The following is a 19769-nucleotide window of genomic DNA, read 5'->3' as shown; positions in this document are numbered from 1 at the left end:
AAAGAATTACCATTAAAATTATCTTTTCTCTTTGGCTCTGGGCTTTGGCAATGTTGATGAGTTCTTCAGTTATTCAGTTCCTGGGTCTCTCTCATGGCTATGTGTTATTATACTTTTATTTTATCCTATTAATCTGTCTCACATCAGTTTTATTCTTTGACCACCCACAAAAACCTAGAAGGGCAGAGGGAAGTTTCATCCTCCTCTATATTAGCTACATCTCACATATTTCTCTCTGTGTTCAAAATCCTTAATGAGGTATTCAATAACAAATGAATGGCTACGAATGTCATTGATGATTTTACTCATATTGATATAATTACATATTTCTTTATGCTTTTCTAATTTTTATTTATTTATTTACTGAGCATTACCCCGCCCAATAGAGCAAGAGCCAGGTTTCCTCATAGCCAGTCCCTCCCATCAGCAAGCTTCCACAAACCTCTTAAACTCATTCTTCAGAGGGCAGACAGAAGAACTACAATGCCCTATCCTCTGGAATGAAAACCACAATCACACTAAGCTAACCTAAATGATCACGTGGATCACACCTTTGTGTAACTCAAAAGCTACAGGCCAGGCTTTGCAGGGCCACCCAAGGTGGATGGGTCATGGTGGAGAATTCTAACAAAATGCGGTCCACTGGAGAGGAGAATAGCAAACCACTTCAGTATCCTTTCCTCGAGAACCCCATGAACATCATGAAAAGTCAAAAAGATATGATACCAGGAGATCATACCAGGGGGAGATACCTGAGCCCCCCAGGTCAGTAGGTGTCTAATATGCTATTGGGGAAGAACCCAGAAATAGCTCCAGAAAGAATGAAGAGACTGGGCCAAAGTCAAAACGACGCTTAGTTGTGGATGTGTCTGGTGGTAAAAGTAAAGTCCAATGCTGTAAAGAACAGTACTACATAGGGACCTTGAATGTTAGGTCCATGAATCAATGGAAATTGGTCAAGCAGGAGATGGCAAGAGTGACCGTCCACATTTTAGAAATCAGACAGCTAACATGGACAGGAATGGGTGAATTTAATTGAGATTATCATTGTATCAGTGGGCAAAAATCCATTAGAAGAAATGGAGGAGTCTCATAGTCAAAAAGAGTGCGAACTGCAGGTACTGGGTGCAGTGTGCACAAGGACAGAATGATCTTGGTTCATTTCCAAAGCAAAGCATTCAGCATCACAGTAATCCAAGTCTATGCTCCAACCACTGATGCCAAAGAAACTAGAGTCCAGTGGTGCTATGAAGATGTACATCACAGCCTAGAACTACCATCCCCCCAAAATGCCCTTTTCATAATAGGGGACCAAAATGGAAAAGTAGGAAGTAAAGGAATAACTTGCAGCTGAAAATGGAGAAGCTCTACATAATCTGCATAAACATGACCCGGAGCTCACTCTGGCTCAGATCATAAGCTCCTTACTGCAAAATACAGACTTAAGTTGAAGAAAGTAGAGAAAATCACTAGGTCATTCTGATATGACCTAAATCAAGTTCCTTATGATTATACAGTGGAGGTGAGGAGTAGTTTCAAGGGATATGATCTGGTGGAAGACTGCCTGAAAAACTAAAGATGAGGGTTCAGAACAAGGTATAGGAGGTGGTAAAGACTATCACACAGGAACTAAAAGAGAAAACTTCGTACCCCCATAATTGTACCAAAGGACAGAAATGCACCTCAGAACTTTTGAGCAATGCCCCTGCAGTCAATTAAGCCCATAGTGAGAACCGTCAGGCTAAGGAGCCCCTTCACGTACTCTGCTGGGATGGTGTGGGGCATGGTTGGGGACAGGAGTAGATTCATACCAGAAAGGGGAGGATTTCCAGGCCCTGACAGCAGTCAATATGAAGATCCTGTGATTGTGCAAAACCATCTTGGTTATAATGGGGCATCTGAAAGCACAATGAGTACAAATACCTACTTTATCTCCTAAAAGATAAGCTTTTTTAATTTTCAGATATGACACATTGAGACTTGTCACTTTGTGTAAGTTAGCACTTCTGCGTATAGGAGATTCTGCCACTGTGACGAGTGCATGGTAGCAGCACACAACCTCCTGAGATTGGCAAGGTCAGCTGAGGATTTGACTTACTTGCCATCAACTGCTGTAATCACAAAATAGATGGATATTGTTAATTTTGTGTGATATTGACTCCATGCACCTAAAATAAGCTTTAAAGACTTAGTATGGTTCGGTGCTCTACTTACCTTTTAAATGATTTTTGTTATTTAGGTTTATGTGCATAAACACATCATCATCCATCCAGCCTTCACAACCTTCAGGGTGGGCACATCAGCCCTTAGATGCTGCCCAAGAACCTCAGAGAAAGCTCGTGAACATGTAACATGGTTCTCAGAAAGCCTTGCCTCTGTGCTTGGTAGAGCGCACACTCTGAAATGTGCTATGAGAAATATCTGATTCAGCAGGATTATTCATTGTCCCCCTGGGAACTTGGATCCTCTTAATTTGGGCCTGTGGAAAGGGGAGTGGGTGACCTGTGACAAATGGAGGTGCTTGCAACTAGAAAGTCAGTGTCAGCTGAGGATGCTACAGGAAGAGTAAAAAGCTCCAGGAAGTTCTGTTGCCCTGAGCACATCAGTGCATTTGTATAGTGCCATCAACTCCTGCATGCTCGCTCAGTTGTGTCTGACTCTGCGACCCCATGGACTGTAGCCCACCAGGCTTCTCTGCCCATGGGATTCTCTGTGCAAGAACACTGGAGTGGGTTTCCATGCCCTCCTCCAGGGGATCTTCCCAACCCAGGGATCAAATTTGGGTCTCCTGCCTCTCCTGTGTTACAAGCAAATTCTTTACCACTAAGCCACTGGAGAAGCCCATGTATGTACTTATTAACTTTTCTCCAAAGAATTACCTCACACACTCTGATTAATAATGGGTATCCCCCAAAGTGCTCAGATTCCTCAGTCACCTTATATTCTTAAAGGTCCTGCCAAGATTGGGATCCAAGGTCATGGTTTAAAGCAGAAATCCCATTTCAGCCTGTTGGTGGCAAGGACACAGAAGGGAAATGGCAGAGTCTAGGGCTTATCTTCAGAGAAAGCTCCAGGCCCCAACAAGCATGTGTGCAAGTGCTCCTAAGCCATCAGACCTCTGAGGTGGAGCATAAAAGGCCTTGGGAACGCACACATGAAATTTCAAATGATTCCTCAAAAAAACTAAAAATAGAGCTGCCATATGATCCATCAATGCCACTCCCGGGCATGTATCTGGACAAAAATATAATTCTAAAAGATGCATGCTAGTTCATAGCAACACTACTTACAATAGCCAAGACATGGAAACAATTTGTGCTATAAGAAGCCTTCCTCAGCCATGTCTTCCGGGTTTCCTCTGGGGGAGTGTTAGGCACAGCTGGCTTCCTCGGGGGCTTGGGGATGTACTAGATCAGTATTTTGCACCTCAAAACAGAAAACGTTCATTTTTCTAATACAAATAACTTAAGAAACAAAAGACAGATTAATAAAAAGAAAGTACACATGGTTGGGGAAACTGGACAGATACATGTAAACGAATGAAATTAGAACACCCCTAACACCATACACAAAAATAAACTCAAAATGGATTAAAGACCTAAATGTAAGCCTGGATACTATAAAACTCTTATTAGAGGAAAACAACAGCAGAATATACTTTGCCATAAATAGCAGGACGATTGTTTTTGATACATCTTCTAGAGTAACGAAAATAAAAACGAAAAATAAACACATGGGATGTAATTAAACTTAAAAGCTTTTGCACAGTAAAGGAAACCATGAATAAAACGAAAAGAGAACTCTCAGAATGGGAGAAAATATTTGCAAATGAAGCAACCAACAAAGGCTTAATCTCCAAAATATACAAACAGTTCATGCAGCTCAATATCAAAAATAAGGAAAACAACTCAATCAAAAAATGGGCGGAAGATCTACATAGACATTTCTCGAAAGAAGACATACAGATGGCCAAGAGGCACATGAAAAGATGCTCAATATCATTAATTATTACAAAAATGCAAATCAGAGCTACAATGAGGTAACAGTGCTGCTGCTGCTGTCACTTCAGTCGTGTCCAACTCTGTGCAACCCCATGGACGGCAGCCCACCAGGCTCCCCCATCCCTGGGATTCTCCAGGCAAGAACACTGGAGTGGGTTGCCATTTCCTTCTCCAATGCGTGAAAGTGAAAGTGAAGTCGCTCAGTGGTGTCCGACTCGTAGCGACCCCACGGACTGCAGCCTACCAGGGTCCTCCATCCATGGGATTTTCCAGGCAAGAGTACTGGAGAGGGGTGCCATTGCCTTCTCCAGAGGTATCAATGGCCGTCATTAAAAAAATGTACAAACAATAAATGCTGGAGAGAATGTGGAGAAAAGGGAACCCTCCTACACTGTGACTGGGAATATAAACGGGTACAGACAGCCACTATGGAAAACAGCGTGGAGGTTCCTTAAAAAACTAAAAACCAGAGCTAGAATATGATCCAGCAATCCTGGGCATATATCCAGAGAAAACCGTAATTTGAAAAGACACATGAACCACTATACTCATAGCACTGTTTACAATAGCCAAGATATGGAAACAACCTAAATAGCCATCAGCAGAGGAAAGGATAAAGATGTGCTACACATATACAAAGGAGTATTAGTCATAAGAAGAATGCAATAATGCCATTTGCAGCATCATGGATGGACCTGGAGATTGTCAGACTAAGTGAAGTTAGTCAGACAGGGAAAGACAAATATGTGATATTGCTTTTATGTGGAATATATTTTTTAAAAAGATACAAATTAACTTATCTACAAAACAGAAACTGAGTTACAGATGGAGAAAACAAACTTATGGTTACTGGGTGGTTAGGGGATGTGGGGGAGGATAAATTGGGACGTTGGAATGGACATACGCACACCACAGTATATGAAATAGATAACCAACAAGGACCTACTGTGTACCACAGGGAACTCTACTCAATTGTCTGTAACGACCTATATGGGAAAAGAATCTAAAAAAGAGTAGATACATGCGTATGTATAATCGATCCACTTTGCTGTACACCTGGAACTAACACAACATTGTAAATTGACTATACTCCAATAAAAATTAAAGGAAAAAAAAAGAAGAAAGTACACACATTTCTGTAATATAAATTTTATCCAATCTGGGAGGCTTCATAAGGAAATGAAGACTCAAAGAAACGGTTACCCCTGAGTGTTTCTACTAGGTCTGATTAAGGGTGGAAAGTCATGGGAAGTTTCAACTGCGGGTAACTCAGCAAGGACAGTTCCTTCAGATTCCCTCCAGCATCACGCCACCTGCAGAGAAAGGAATGCTCCTCTCCTCGAGTATGGGGGTGAGGGGGACCTGTAACCTGAGGGTCTTATGACCTGCCTTGGCGGAAGGGCATAGACCTTATCCCTTATCCCCTCTTTACCCCCTGGTAGCCACAAGTTTACTTTCTACATCTGTGACTCTATTGCTATTTTGCATATAAGTTTATTTGTACCCCCCCCTTTTTTTAGACTCCACATATAAGTGATGCCATATGGTATTTGTCTTTCTCTGACACTTCACTCAGTACAACAATCTGCACATCTATCCATGTTGTGGCAGATGGCATTATTTCATTCATTTTTTTTTTTTTGATTTTCTTTTTTTTATTTTTATTTTTTATTCTTCCAATTTTATTTTATTTTTAAACTTTACATAATTGTATTAGTTTTGCCAAATATCAAAATGAATCCGCCACAGGTATACATGTGTTCCCCATCCCGAACCCTCCTCCCTCCTCCCTCCCCATACCATCCCTCTGGGCCGTCCCAGTGCACCAGCCCCAAGCATCCAGCATCATGCATCGAACCTGGACTGGCAACTCGTTTCCTACATGATATTTTACATGTTTCATTGCCATTCTCCCAAATCTTCCCACCCTCTCCCTCTCCCACAGAGTCCATAAGACTGTTCTATACATCAGTGTCTCTTTTGCTGTCTCGTACACCGGGTTATTGTTACCATCTTTCTAAATTCCATATATATGCGTTAGAATACTGTATTTATGTTTTTCCTTCTGGCTTACTTCACTCTGTATAATAGGCTCCAGTTTCATCCACCTCATTAGAACTGATTCAAATGTATTCTTTTTAATGGCTGAGTAATACTCCATTGTGTATATGTACCACAGCTTTCTTATCCATTCATCTGCTGATGGACATCTAGGTTGCTTCCATGTCTTGGCTATTATAAACAGTGCTGCGATGAACATTGGGGTACACGTGTCTCTTTCCCTTCTGGTTTCCTCAGTGTGTATGCCCAGCAATGGGGTTGCTGGATCATAAGGCAGTTCTATTTCCAGTTTTTTAAGGAATCTCCACACTGTTCTCCATAGTGGCTGTACTAGTTTGCATTCCCACCAACAGTGTAAGAGGGTTCCCTTTTCTCCACACCCTCTCCAGCATTTATCATTTGTAGACTTTTGGATCGCAGCCATTCTGACTGGTGTGAAATGGTACCTCATAGTGGTTTTGATTTGCATTTCTCTGATAATGAGTGATGTTGAGCATCTTTTCATGTGTTTGTTAGCCATCTGTATGTCTTTTTTGGAGAAATGTCTATTTAGTTCTTTGGCCCATTTTTTGATTGGGTCGTTTATTTTTCTGGAGTTGAGCTGTAGGAGTTGCTTGTATATTTTTGAGATTAGTTGTTTGTCGGTTGCTTCATTTGCTATTATTTTCTCCCATTCTGAAGGCTGTCTTTTCACCTTGCTAATAGTTTCCTTTGATGTGCAGAAGCTTTTAAGGTTAATTAGGTCCCATTTGTTTATTTTTGCTTTTATTTCCAATATTCTGGGAGGTGGGTCATAGAGGATCAAGCTGTGATGTATGTCGGAGAGTGTTTTGCCTATGTTCTCCTCTAGGAGTTTTATAGTTTCTGGTCTTACGTTTAGATCTTTAATCCATTTTGAGTTTATTTTTGTGTATGGTGTTAGAAAGTGGTCCAGTTTCATTCTTTTACAAGTGGTTGACCAGATTTCCCAGCACCACTTGTTAAAGAGATTGTCTTCAATCCATTGTATATTCTTGCCTCCTTTGTCGAAGATAAGGTGTCCATATGTGCGTGGATTTATCTCTGGGCTTTCTATTTTATTCCATTGATCAATATTTCTGTCTTTGTGCCAGTACCATACTGTCTTGATAACTGTGGCTTTGTAGTAGAGCCTGAAGTCAGGTAGGTTGATTCCTCCAGTTCCATTCTTCTTTCTCAAGATCGCTTTGGCTATTCGAGGTTTTTTGTATTTCCATACAAATTGTGAAATTATTTGTTCTAGCTCTGTGAAGAATACTGTTGGTAGCTTGATAGGGATTGCGTTGAATCTATAAATTGCTTTGGGTAGTATACTCATTTTCACTATATTGATTTCATTCATTTTTATAGCTGAATAATATTCCATTGTGTATATGTACCACTTCTGCTTTATCCATTCCTCTATTGATGGACATTTAGGTTGTTTCCATGTCTTGGCTATTGTAAATAGTGCTGCAATGAACACAGGGGTGCATGTATCTTTCTGAATTATAATTTTCTCCAGATATATGCCCAGGAGTGGGATTGCTGGATCATATGGTAGCTCTATTTTTAGTTTTTTAAGGAACCTCCATACTGTTCTCCATAGTGGCTGTACCAATTTATGTTCCCACTGACAGTGTAGTAGGGTTCGCTCTTCTCCATACCCTCTCTTATTGTTTGTAGACTTTTTGATGATGGCCATTCTGACTGGTGTGAGGTAAAGTTTTGATTTGCATCTCTCTCCTAATTAGTGATACTGACCATCTTTTCATGTGCTTTTTAGCCATCTGAGTGTCTTCTTTGAAGAAGTGTCTACTTAGATCTCCCACCCACTTTTTGATTGGGGTGTTTGTATTCTTGATACTGAGCTGCATGAGCTGTTTATATATTTTGGATATTAATCCCTTGTCAATTCTTGCCCTATCCATCGGGATGTCTCACTGAGCTTACGACATCCAAAACTGAACTCTTGGTCAGCTCTCCAAAACTCATTTCCTGCTTCTCATCCATTCCCCCTGTTTCAGGAGTGTCCAGAATGATTAGTGTCGAAAACCTGGATGTCATTCCTGACCACTCGCTCTTCCTCCCCACTTATGTGCAGTCAGGTGCTAAGTCCTACTCCAGACCATGTGTCAAGTCCGTCTCCTTCTCTCCCTCCTGCCTTCCACCATCCAGCCCTATAACCATCCTCTCTCACCAGAACCCCCACCACGCCCCCGCCAAGAGCTTCCCCTAGCTTCTTCTTTTGTCCCCTCTAGTCCATGTCTTAGAGTTTTCTCCTTGAGAATAAATTAGGTCAGGTCAACCCTCTCCTTAAAACCTCCCAGCAACTCTCCATTGGATTAAGAATAAGTGAGAGGAATAGAAGAAGCAGTGAAGAGTTCCAAGTTTTGTATGCTCCTGGCATGGGAAATTTGAAGATGCATCAACACATACTGGGATACACTTGATAGCTTGAGCATTTTGGATTGGGTTCTCAGATGCCTACACGTCCAGGAAAGCGAGATGTTTTGGGGGCATCCCTGGGCCTGCTGGACTTGGACTCTGTATGTCAAAAATGGATGGGAGCCCAGAATTTATTTTAACTAGTTGGGTACTATGGACTTGTCGTGCTGGAAGGTATGATAAAAACAAGAGAAAGCAAAAACAAATCTCTTCTGGCTGGACCTTGTTGTCCGTATTTAGAAAACACTTCATTTCTTTCGTTTGGCAATATTTAAATGTAAAAACATCAGCAAAAAAGTTTTAACTTCCCGATTTGTCTTGGAGAATATCATAAAGTTTCCTGGAACCTGACCATAAACAAGCATACTAACAATTCTGGTAAAGTGTATTTGCGCAAAAAATAAGGAATCCAATGAAGAAATACTATACGACTTACACAATCCCTGGAATGTTTTAAAAAAACATTAACTTCAGCTGTGGAGATGGCGACTTGTGATTAATCTGATCAATGTAGACAGCAAGCTGTAATGCATGAAAGGAGCTCTGGGCAACTCAGCATGTAGCTCAGACAGCCACAGCTCAGGACCTCCTCCCCACAGAGACTGTTCACCTACAGTGCCACTTCGCTGCCCTCAGGACTGGGTGCCTTGAGCCTTCTGTATGTCCATTGTTGTTTAGGAAGAGAGCTCAAAGGCAGAGCGCACAAGCACACATGCGCAAGCAGCTGTCTAGCCTGGTCAGACTTCCCAGGGTGGCAGCGAATGTTGGTGGGATCCTTTCAGTCCAAGACCAAGAATTCTCTTTCTAGCTTTCTCTTTCTCTTTCAGGAACTCCTTTTTTATTGATCACCCCACGTTTACCAGGTTCCATGGAGTTGGGTTAATCCAGCCAAATGCATCTGAGCTCATGATACTGAAATGTCTCTTAAATTGAGGACTATGCCTTAACCATGCATTCTTGATCTCCCAGCATGCACTGCTCCAAGTTTGTACATTAAAAAAAAATGCTTTGCTAAATATGAAACTAAGTGCAAATCACACTGATAGCTTTCTAAGTTTTTGTTTCTTGTTTCAGTGGATTCACACAGGAGGAAAATATCATGTGTACTAGACTTTAGGAAAAGAAATGGTCTTGGAATATTACTCTCTTCATCAAGGTGGGCTAACTTTATGTGTCAAACCATCCCAAAATCAGAGTGGCTGAACACAGTAGAAGTTCATTTCTTTGCCTGCCTTCAAGTCCAACACACATTTGAGAGAGTCTGCAACGTGCTTTCACATGGGACCAGGTTCCACCCATCTTGAGGTGCCATCTTTGGCCAGGGCCCCAGTGTCCTCTATATCAGGAAACGGAGTAGAGGATCCCACAGGAGGCTTTGTGCACAGGCTTGGAGACGGTCTACCCCCATGCTGTTGGCCAAAACCAGTCATGTGGCCCCACCTAACCAGCAGGCTGGCTGGGAAGTATAGTGTAGCCTTATGCCCAGAAGACACAGAAATGGATTTACTGAGCACTTAGCCTTCTCTTCCATGATCGTTAAACTGTAACATGTGATATACAGATATTTGGACATTTTTAACCTCTAAAATCATAGTTTCATATGGTTTCACCTAATAGTTTGTATTTCTTATCCAGACTACTCACAACTAGATATTAAAAGAGTGGTCAAATTAGTGGTGGGAAGGTTAGTGATTGGCCCTGGAATTAGGGCAAAAGGCAGGTAGGAGATGATGCTGGGAAAGTAATCTGAATTACTTACTAACATTTACTTGCAGTGTCCTTCGAGAACTATGAAGTTAAAGAAACAAGAAGTTAAAGAAACAAAAAGTTAAAGCTTTTTTTAAAGCAGTTTTTGGAAAGATTTTATAAGATAGTGTGTCCCACTGTTATCATCAATATTGCGCTTGTCTGTGGTAGATTCTCTCTTCCCCTCAATAATATTGTTTCAGCTTAATCAGAAATATTTTCAATAATTTTCTTTTTATCCATAATTTTAAATAGCTGCCATATGTGAATTAAAAAAACTAGCAAGCATAGAATGCAGAACTGGATTCTTGGTGTAATAAATAAATTTCCTCCAGCATCTACAAATCAGCAAGTAATTATTAGCCATTCTATCCACTAGTGATTTCCCTCTTTTAAACTGTTTTCCCACTTTCCTGACCAGATGTAGAATTTGATGATTAAACCAGTAAAATCCCATTTGAGGCTATCCCTTTGAAGCTGTTTTTCAAAACTGGGTGACTACATAGACTGCACACTCATTAATTACAAGGCACGTCCCTCATTTATGGACTCCCATGGTTTTTGATGGCTTTTTCTACAGAGTTCTTTCAAGGTGCTTGTGCTCCTGTAAGAAATATGCACAGAACATGTCTCTGCATCCATAGAGCAGCTGGAGACCGAAGCGATGTTTTATGATTTGTGTAGTTGCTTGAACATCCAGAATCCACTGTATATTTCTCAGTCATGAGTTGAGTCTTAGTTGTTCCATCCATATTTTCAACAAGTGAGGAGAAGGCTAGATGTAATGTCGAATTTCTGATGTCTTCCAACAGAGCTGTGATACTAAGATGCATTTGTGACCAGGGAAGGAATCCCTGATAGTGGATAAGAAATCTGACTTCCTTAACAAGTTTTTGATGGCGTAAGTATTCATCATTAACATTTTGGAGAACTTCACAAGTGATACTTCGTACAGTGTCAAACATGATGTCTTGGAAGGAATTAATACACCTCAGATTTCTCAGTTTCACCTTTTAACCTAAAGGCAAACATGTGAAAGCAATAAAACTCGAGAAAGCAGATTTCTCTGTAGAGTTCTGTTAATGTACAAACAGTATATGAATTTCACCTTCTGGTAACTTTCTTCTCTTAGTTAACCCCAGGCAGTATTCTCCACAATCAAAACTAATTGACTTTGACAAAAACATATGAAATGGGTTTGACCACCTGTACCAGGAACCCTAGGCTTTTTCACCAAAGTTTCTAAGTAAGCTTTTTTTTAAAAAAAAAAAAATCATATTTCAACATTTCAATTTGGTTCTTTGTAATTTCACATCTCATAGTTTTAGTAATCTTTTTTAGGTATAATTGTCATAAAACATTATGTTCATTTCAGATGTACAATGCAGTAATTCAATACTTGTATACACTGCAAAATGATCATGACAATAAGTCTAGTTACCATCTCTAAACCATACATAGTTACAGCATTTTTTTCCTTGTGATGGAAACTTTTAAGATGTACTATCTTAGCAACTTTAAAATATGCATTACAGTATTATTAACAATGGGGCTTTCCTGGTGGCTCAGTAGTAAAGATCTGCCTGCAGGAGGCTTGAGTTTGGTCCCCGGGTGGGGAAGATCTCCTGGAGGAGGGCATGGCAACCCACTCCATTATTCTTGCCTGGGAATCCCATGGACAGAGGAGCCTGGCAGGCTACAGTCCTTGAGGTCACAAAGGGTCAGACACGACTTAGCAATTGAGCATGAGTGCGCACAATTAACTGTAGTGGCCTGCTATATGTTACATCCCCAGGACTCATTTGTTGTATAAATGGAAGTTTGTACCTTTTGATCCCCTTTTCCTGTTTTGTGACCCCTGTCAGCAATCGCAGGTCTCTTCTCTGTATCTTTGAGCTTGGGGTGGTGTTTTGGTCTGTTTTTTAGATTCCACATTTAAGTATACATAAGTGAGGTCATACAGAATCCTTCTTTCAGGTATACCTGAAAGGTATAATGCCCTCAAGGTCCATCCATGTTGCTGAAATGGCAAGATTTCATTCTTTATCATGGCTGAATAATATTCCATTGTATATACATACCACTTTTTTTTTTCCCATCCATTCACTCACTGATAGACACTTAGGTTGTTCCCATATACTGGCTATTGTAAATAATGCTGCAGTGAACATAATGGAGCATATAGATTTTCTTTGGATAAATACCCAGAAATGTAACTGCTAGGTTGTATGGTTGTTTTGCTTTCTTTTAAAGTTTTGAGGACCCTCCATGCTGTTTTCCAGAGTGGCTGTACCAATATTTATTCCCAACAACAGTGTAGGATGGTTCCTGTTCTTCATATCCTCACTGACACTAGTTATTTGTTGTCTTTTGATGATAGCCATTTTGGCGGGTGTAAGGAGATGCCTCATTGTGGTTTTGATTTGCATTTTCCTGATGACTAGTTGATGTTGAGCATATTTTCGTATGTGTGTTGGCCATCTGAATGTCTTCCTTTGAAAAAATGTCACTTCACATTTTCTACCCATTTTAAAATCAGAGTGGTTTTTTTTTTTGAAATGAGTTGTTTGAGTTGCATTTATATTATATGTTATATTTGGGTATTAGTCCCTTTCAGATACATGATTTGCAAATATTGTCTTCCATTTGGTAGGTTGCCTTTTCATTCTGTTGGTTTCCTTTGCTGTGCAGAGCTTTTTAGTTTGATCTAGTTCCTACTTGTTGCTTTTGCTTTTCTTGCCTTTGCTTTTGGTGTAATGTTTCAACAATCTTGTTGGCGCCTGTTGAGTTCACCTCACTTCTATGGAAGCTGCTTTGTGTCTTGCAAAATCCTTGCTATTTCCAACTGCAGGAAACTTCTGTATAACTCTCTGGCGCCTTTAGGATGGGCCAAATGTTTCATGTGGACACAGGCCCTTCCTTTCTGGCCCTCGTTTATCTCCTGCTCCTTCTCCCTCCCACTGTTCTGTCTGCTTCCCTTCTCACTCCCCTGAGCCACACACTTTCTCTGCTCCAACTTACAGGCCACTGACTCCTCATGTTCTTTATGGCTCCTTTTGAGGATGAAGCTGGGTTTTTGGGCATCAGGGAATAGGTAAGGCCCTTCCTATTGGAGCTGGGACACTTAATGCTTGCAAATCTGAGGTCAAGAAGGGGAAAAGTGGGAAAAGGGGAAAGGTAGGAGAGAGGGATACTTTATGAGTTTGGGATTGACCTGTGCACACTGCTATATTTAAAGTAGATAATAAGCAAGGACCTACTCTATAGCACAGGGAATTCTACTCAATGGTCTGTAATAACCTAAATGGGAAAAGAATTTTAAAAGAATTGATATATGTATATGTATAACTGAATCACTTTGCTGTACACCTGAAATTATACAACATTGTAAATCAGCTATACTCCAATACAAAATAAAAATATTAAAAAAAAGAAATTTACAGGTCAGATCCATGATTTGTTGATAGATTGAAATCTCACTAAATGAATTACACATTCCTTATAAAAATATGGAATTAAATTCCCACAGGCAGAATATCCCCCTCTATAGGTCTCTTCTTTGTCATGTGTTCTTTGTAAATCCACCTGAAATGGGACATATTCTTTTCCAGGCAAAGTCAGTTTCTCCCTCCACTCTGCTCCCCAGACTCAGCTCCATGTTGTTAAAGGAAGAGAAAAAAGATGTGGGCACTTTGTCAAAGTTCGTACAAACATTGTCAAAAAAACTGACTGTTTGAGGATCTAGATGGAAGATTTTCTTCTCAGGGTGAGGTAAAATTACATTACCTTATTCATCAGGGCATGGGGACAGCTGTTTTTATCAATTTGTTTTGATCTTTGTGTTACATTCCTAAAGATAGCAAGACAAATAACCCAATTGGAAAATGGGGAAAGGACCTGAAAAGACCTTTCTCCAAAGAAGATACACAAAGAGCCAATAAACACATAAAAATTGCTCGACATCATTAGCCATCTGGGAAATACAAATCAAAGCACAGTACTACTTCTCAACCACTAGAACAGCTGTAATTAAAAAATGGACACTAACAAGTGCTGGTGAGAACGTGGACGAGTTGCAGTCCTCATACACTGTTGGTGGAGGTGTGAAATGATACAACTATCTTGGAAAACAGTGTTTTGTTGTTGTTCAGTCACTCAGTCGTATCTGACTGTTTGTTACTGCATGGACTGCAGCCAGGCTTCCATTCATTTCCTGAAATGCAAAAAGGTAAAATGATTGACAGAGGAGGACTTACACATAGCTGAGAAAAGAAGAGAAGCAAAAGGCAAAGGAGAAAAGGGCGGAAAACACTGCGTCAGTTCTTCAAAAAGTTAAACATAGAGTGCCTATGATCCAGCACTTTCACTCCTAGGTATATACCCAAGAAAAACGAAAACATGTGTTAATACAAAAGCTAACACACAGTGTTCATAGCAGCATTATTCTTAATAGCCAAAAGGTAGATAAGATCAGATCAGTTGCTCAGTCGTGTCCGACTCTTTGAGACAACATGAATCACAGCACGCCAGGCCTCCCTGTCCATCACCAACTCCCAGAGTTCACTGAGACTCACGGCCATCGAGTCAGTGATGCCATCCAGCCATCTCATCCTCTGTCGTCCCCTTCTCCTCCTGCCCCCAATCCCTCCCAGCATCAGAGTCTTTTCCAATGAGTCAACTCTTCACATGAGGTGACCAAAGTACTGGAGTTTCAGCTTTAGCATCAGTTCTTCCAAAGAAATCCCAGGGCTGATCTCCTTCAGAATGCACTGGTTGGATCTCCTTGCAGTCCAAGGCACTCTCAAGAGTCTTCTCCAACACCACAGTTCAAAGGCATCAATTCTTTGGCACTCAGCCTTCTTCACAGTCCAACTCTCACATCCATACATGACCACAGGAAAAACCATAGCCTTGACTAGACGGACCTTCGTTGGCAAAGTAATGTCTCTGCTTTTGAATATGCTATCTAGCTTGCTCATAACTTTGCTTCCAAGGAGTAAGCATCTTTTAATTTCATGGCTGCAGTCACCATCTGTAGTGATTTTGGAGCCCAGAAAAATAAAGTCTGACACTGTTTCCAATGTTTCCCCATCTATTTCCCATGAAGTGATGGGACCGGATGCCATGATCTTTGTTTTCTGAATGTTGAGCTTTAAGCCAACTTTTTCACTCTCCACTTTCACTTTCATCAAGAGGCTTTTGAGTTCCTCTTCACTTTCTGCCATAAGGGTGGTGTCATCTGCATATCTGAGGTTATTGATATTTCTCCCGGCAATCTTGATTCCAGCTTGTGTTTCTTCCAGTCCAGCGTTTCTCATGATGTACTCTGCATAGAAGTTAAATAAGCAAGGTGACAATATACAGCCTTGACGAACTCCTTTTCCTATTTGGAACCAGTCTGTTGTTCCATGTCCATTCCAACTGTTGCTTCCTGACCGGCATACAGATTTCTCAAGAGGCAGATCAGGTGGTCTGGTATTCCCATCACTTTCAGAATTTTCCACAGTTTATTGTGATCCACACAGTCAAAGGCTTTGGCATAGTCAATTAATCAGAAATAGATGTTTTTCTGGAACTCTCTTGCTTTTTCCATGATCCAGCGGATGTTGGCAATTCGATCTCTGGTTCCTCTGCCTTTTCTAAAACCAGCTTGAACATCTGGAAGTTCACAGTTCACATATTGCTGAAGCCTGGCTTGGAGAATTTAGAGCATTACTTTACTAGCATGTGAGATGAATGCAATTGTGAGGTAGTTTGAGCATTCTTTGGCATTGCCTTTCTTTGAGATTGGAATGAAAACGGACCTTTTCCAGTCCTGTGGCCACTGCTGAGTTTTCCAAATTTGCTGGCATATTGAGTGCAGCACTTTCACAGCATCATCTTTCAGGATTTGGAATAGCTCCACTGGAATTCCATCACCTCCACTAGCTTTGTTCATAGTGATGCTTTCTAAGGCCCACTTGACTTCACATTCCAGGATGTCTGGCTCTAGGTGAGTGATCACACCATCGTGATTATCTGGGTCATGAAGATCTTTTTTGTACAGTTCTTCTGTGTATTCTTGCCATCTCTTCTTAATATCTTCTGCTTCTGTTAGGTCCATACCATTTCTGTCCTTTATTGAGTCCGTCTTTGCATGAAATGTTCCCTTGGTATCTCTGATTTTCTTGAAGAGATCCCTAGTCTTTCCCATTCTGTTGTTTTCCTCTATTTCTTTGCATTGATCGCTGAAGAAGGCTTTCTTATCTCTTCTTGCTATTCTTTGGAACTCTGCATTCAGATGTTTATATCTGTCCTTTTCTCCTTTGCTTTTCGCTTCTCTTCTTTTCACAGATACTTGTAAGGCCTCCCCAGACAGCCATTTTACTTTTTTGCATTTCTTTTCTATGGGAATGGTCTTGATCCCTGTCTCCTGTACAATGTCATGAACCTCATTGCATAGTTCTTCAGGCACTCTATCTATCAGATATAGTCCCTTAAATCTATTTCTCACTTCCACTGTATAATCATAAGGGATTTGATTTAGGTCATACCTGAATGGTCTAGTGGTTTTCCCTACTTTCTTCAATTTAAGTCTGAATTTGGCAATAAGGAGTTCATGGTCTGAGCCACAGTCAGCTCCTGGTCTTGTTTTTGCTGACTGTATAGAGCTTCTCCATCTTTGGCTGCAAAGAATATAATCAATCTGATTTCGGTGTTGACCATCTGGTGATGTCCATGTATAGAGTCTTCTCTTGTGTTGTTGGAAGAGGGTGTTTGTTATGACCAGTGTATTTTCTTGGCAAAACTCTATTAGCCTTTGCCCTGCTTCATTCCGTATTCCAAGGCCAAATTTGCCTGTTACTCCAGGTGTTTCTTGACTTCCTACTTTTGCATTCCAGTCCCCTATAATGAAAAGGACATCTTTTGTGGGTGTTAGTTCTAAAAGGTCTTGTAGGTCTTCAAAGAACCGTTCAACTTCAGCTTCTTCAGCATTACTGGTTGGGGCATAGACTTGCATTACTGTGATACTGAATGGTTTGCCTTGGAAACGAATAGAGATCATTCTGTCGTTTTTGAGATTGCATCCAAGTACTGCATTTCGGACTCTTTTGTTGACCATGATGGCCACTCCATTTCTTCTGAGGGATTCCTGCCCGCAGTAGTAGACATAATGGTCATCTGAGTTAAATTCACCCATTCCAGTCCATTTCAGTTTGCTGATTCCTAGAATGTTGACATTCACTCTTGTCATCTCTTGTTTGGCCACTTCCAATTTGCCTTGATTCATGGACCTGACATTCCAGGCTCCTATGCAATATTGCTCTTTACAGCATCGGACCTTGCTTCTATTACCAGTCACATCCACAGCTGGGTATTGTTTTTGCTTTGGCTCCATCCCTTCATTCTTGCTGGAGTTATTTCTCCACTGATCTCCAGTAGCATATTGGGCACCTACTGACCTGGGGAATTTCTCTTTCAGTATCCTATCATTTTGCCTTTTCATACTGTTCATGGGGTTCTCAAGGCAAAAATACTGAAGTGGTTTGCCATTCCCTTCTCCAGTGGACCACATTCTGTCAGATCTCTCCACCACGACCCACCCGTATTGGGTTGCCCCATGGGCATGGCTTAGTTTCATTGAGTTAGACAAGGCTGTGGTCCTAGTGTGATTAGATTGACTAGTTTTCTGTGAGTATGGTTTCAGTGTGTCTGCCCTCTGATGCCCTCTTGCAACACCTACCATCTTATTTGGGTTTCTCTTACCTTGGGCGTGGGGTATCTCTTCACGGCTGCCCCTGCAAAGTGCAGCCATTGCTCCTTACCTTGGACAAGTGGTATCTCCTCACCGTTGCCCTTTTTTTTGAGCCAAAAGGTAGAGACATCCCAAATGTCCATCAACTGACAAACGGATAAATGTGGTCTATTCATACAATAGAATATTATGCATCAGTAAATAAGAACTACTCTTATGTGCCACAAGATGCATGAACCTTGAACACCTGCTAAATGAAAAAGGTGAGACACAAACAGATCATAGAAGATATGATTACAGTTCTGTGAAATGTCTGGAATAGGCAAATCTAGAGACACAATGTAAATTTGTGGTTGGCAGGGAATGGAGGGAGGGGAGAATTGGGACTAAGTGCTGTTAGGTGTGTCCTGGAATTGGTGGTGACAGCTGCAGCAAGCGCATGGTCAAATGTACATTCCTTGTCTGTTGACGTGCCCAGGGGTTTAATATGCATGCATTTCATCATGTATTTACTATGCAAGAGGAAACAACCCCAGCCAACCCACCAAATATACAACTGAAGCCTTTTCTTCCAGAATCTGCTGGTAACCCTGTCCAATCATGGAATGCACGGCGAGCTACCGCCTTGGTACTTGGGGTCGGGGCCCACTCTTTCCGGCCTCTAGGTCAAGGTCAGCAAACTGCAGCCCTCAGGCCAAGGCTAGGCGGCCCTCTGTTTCTATGTGGCTCTTGAGCTAAGAATGGCTTTTACTTTAAAAACGGCTAAAACTAAACCAAAAAAAGAATATTATTGCATGACATGTGGAAAGCTTATGAAATTCAAATGTTTCAGTGTCCATAAATATGTACTGAACACGGCCATGGCCATCTATCTACTGTTGCTTGCGGCTGCTTTTGCACTGGGACAAAGACCCCGTGGCCCACAGAGCATAAACTATTTACCATCTGGCCCTTTATGAAAAACATCTGCCAAGTTCTGCTCTACAGATGAAGAGTTGAGTGAATTGTGTTTCCAGGAGGGAGGAGGGCGCCCTGGGCTGGAACCGCTGACAGGGCTCTGCTGGGTTGTGACTGCTCCTTTGGGCTGGAGCTGCCTCATCTGTAACAGGAGACGGCTTGCATGAAGGCTCTCTACAGCGTCTTTCCAGCTTTGACTGTCTCTAGGCGATGGCACCCCACTCCAGTACTCTTGCCTGGAAAATCCCATGGATGGAGGGGCCTGATGGGCTGCAGTCCATGGGGTCGCTAGGAGTCGGACACGACTGAGCGACTTGACTTTATTTTTTCACTCATCCATTGGAGAAGGAAATGGCAACCCACTCCAGTGTTCTTGCCTGGAGAATCCCAGGGACGGGGGAGCTTGGTGGGCTGCGGTCTATGGGATCGCACAGAGTTGGACACAACTGAAGCGACTTAGCAGCAGCAGTGTATCAAGATTCCAGTGTGTTTGGTGGCCCCCAGGTGGCCAGTGGGGCAGACCGGCAGCGATCTTGTCTGGGACAAGCCACGGGGGCCAGGGAGTCACGTGAGCACACAGGACACCGGGCTGGACACAGACCTGGGGAGCCAGTGTGCCTGGACAGAGCAGATCTGAAAACTGGCCCCCTCCAGGGTTCAGAAGCAGAGGATTTGGGCCACTTTCATGTGTCCTAGTTTCGTAGATTATATGTAACCCAGTTCTGTTTATTTCTGTATTTAATGGCTGCGCTGGGTCTTCGTTGCTGTGCGGGCTTTTCCCTAGTTGCAGAGAGTGGGGGCTACTCTCCAGTGGTGGTGCATGG

The sequence above is a fragment of the Bos javanicus genome, chromosome X, assembly GCF_032452875.1.
Source record: "Bos javanicus breed banteng chromosome X, ARS-OSU_banteng_1.0, whole genome shotgun sequence".
Classification (NCBI taxonomy): Eukaryota; Metazoa; Chordata; class Mammalia; order Artiodactyla; family Bovidae; genus Bos; species Bos javanicus.
The sequence above is the reverse complement of the archived record's forward strand: the minus strand, read 5'-3'. Positions refer to the sequence as shown.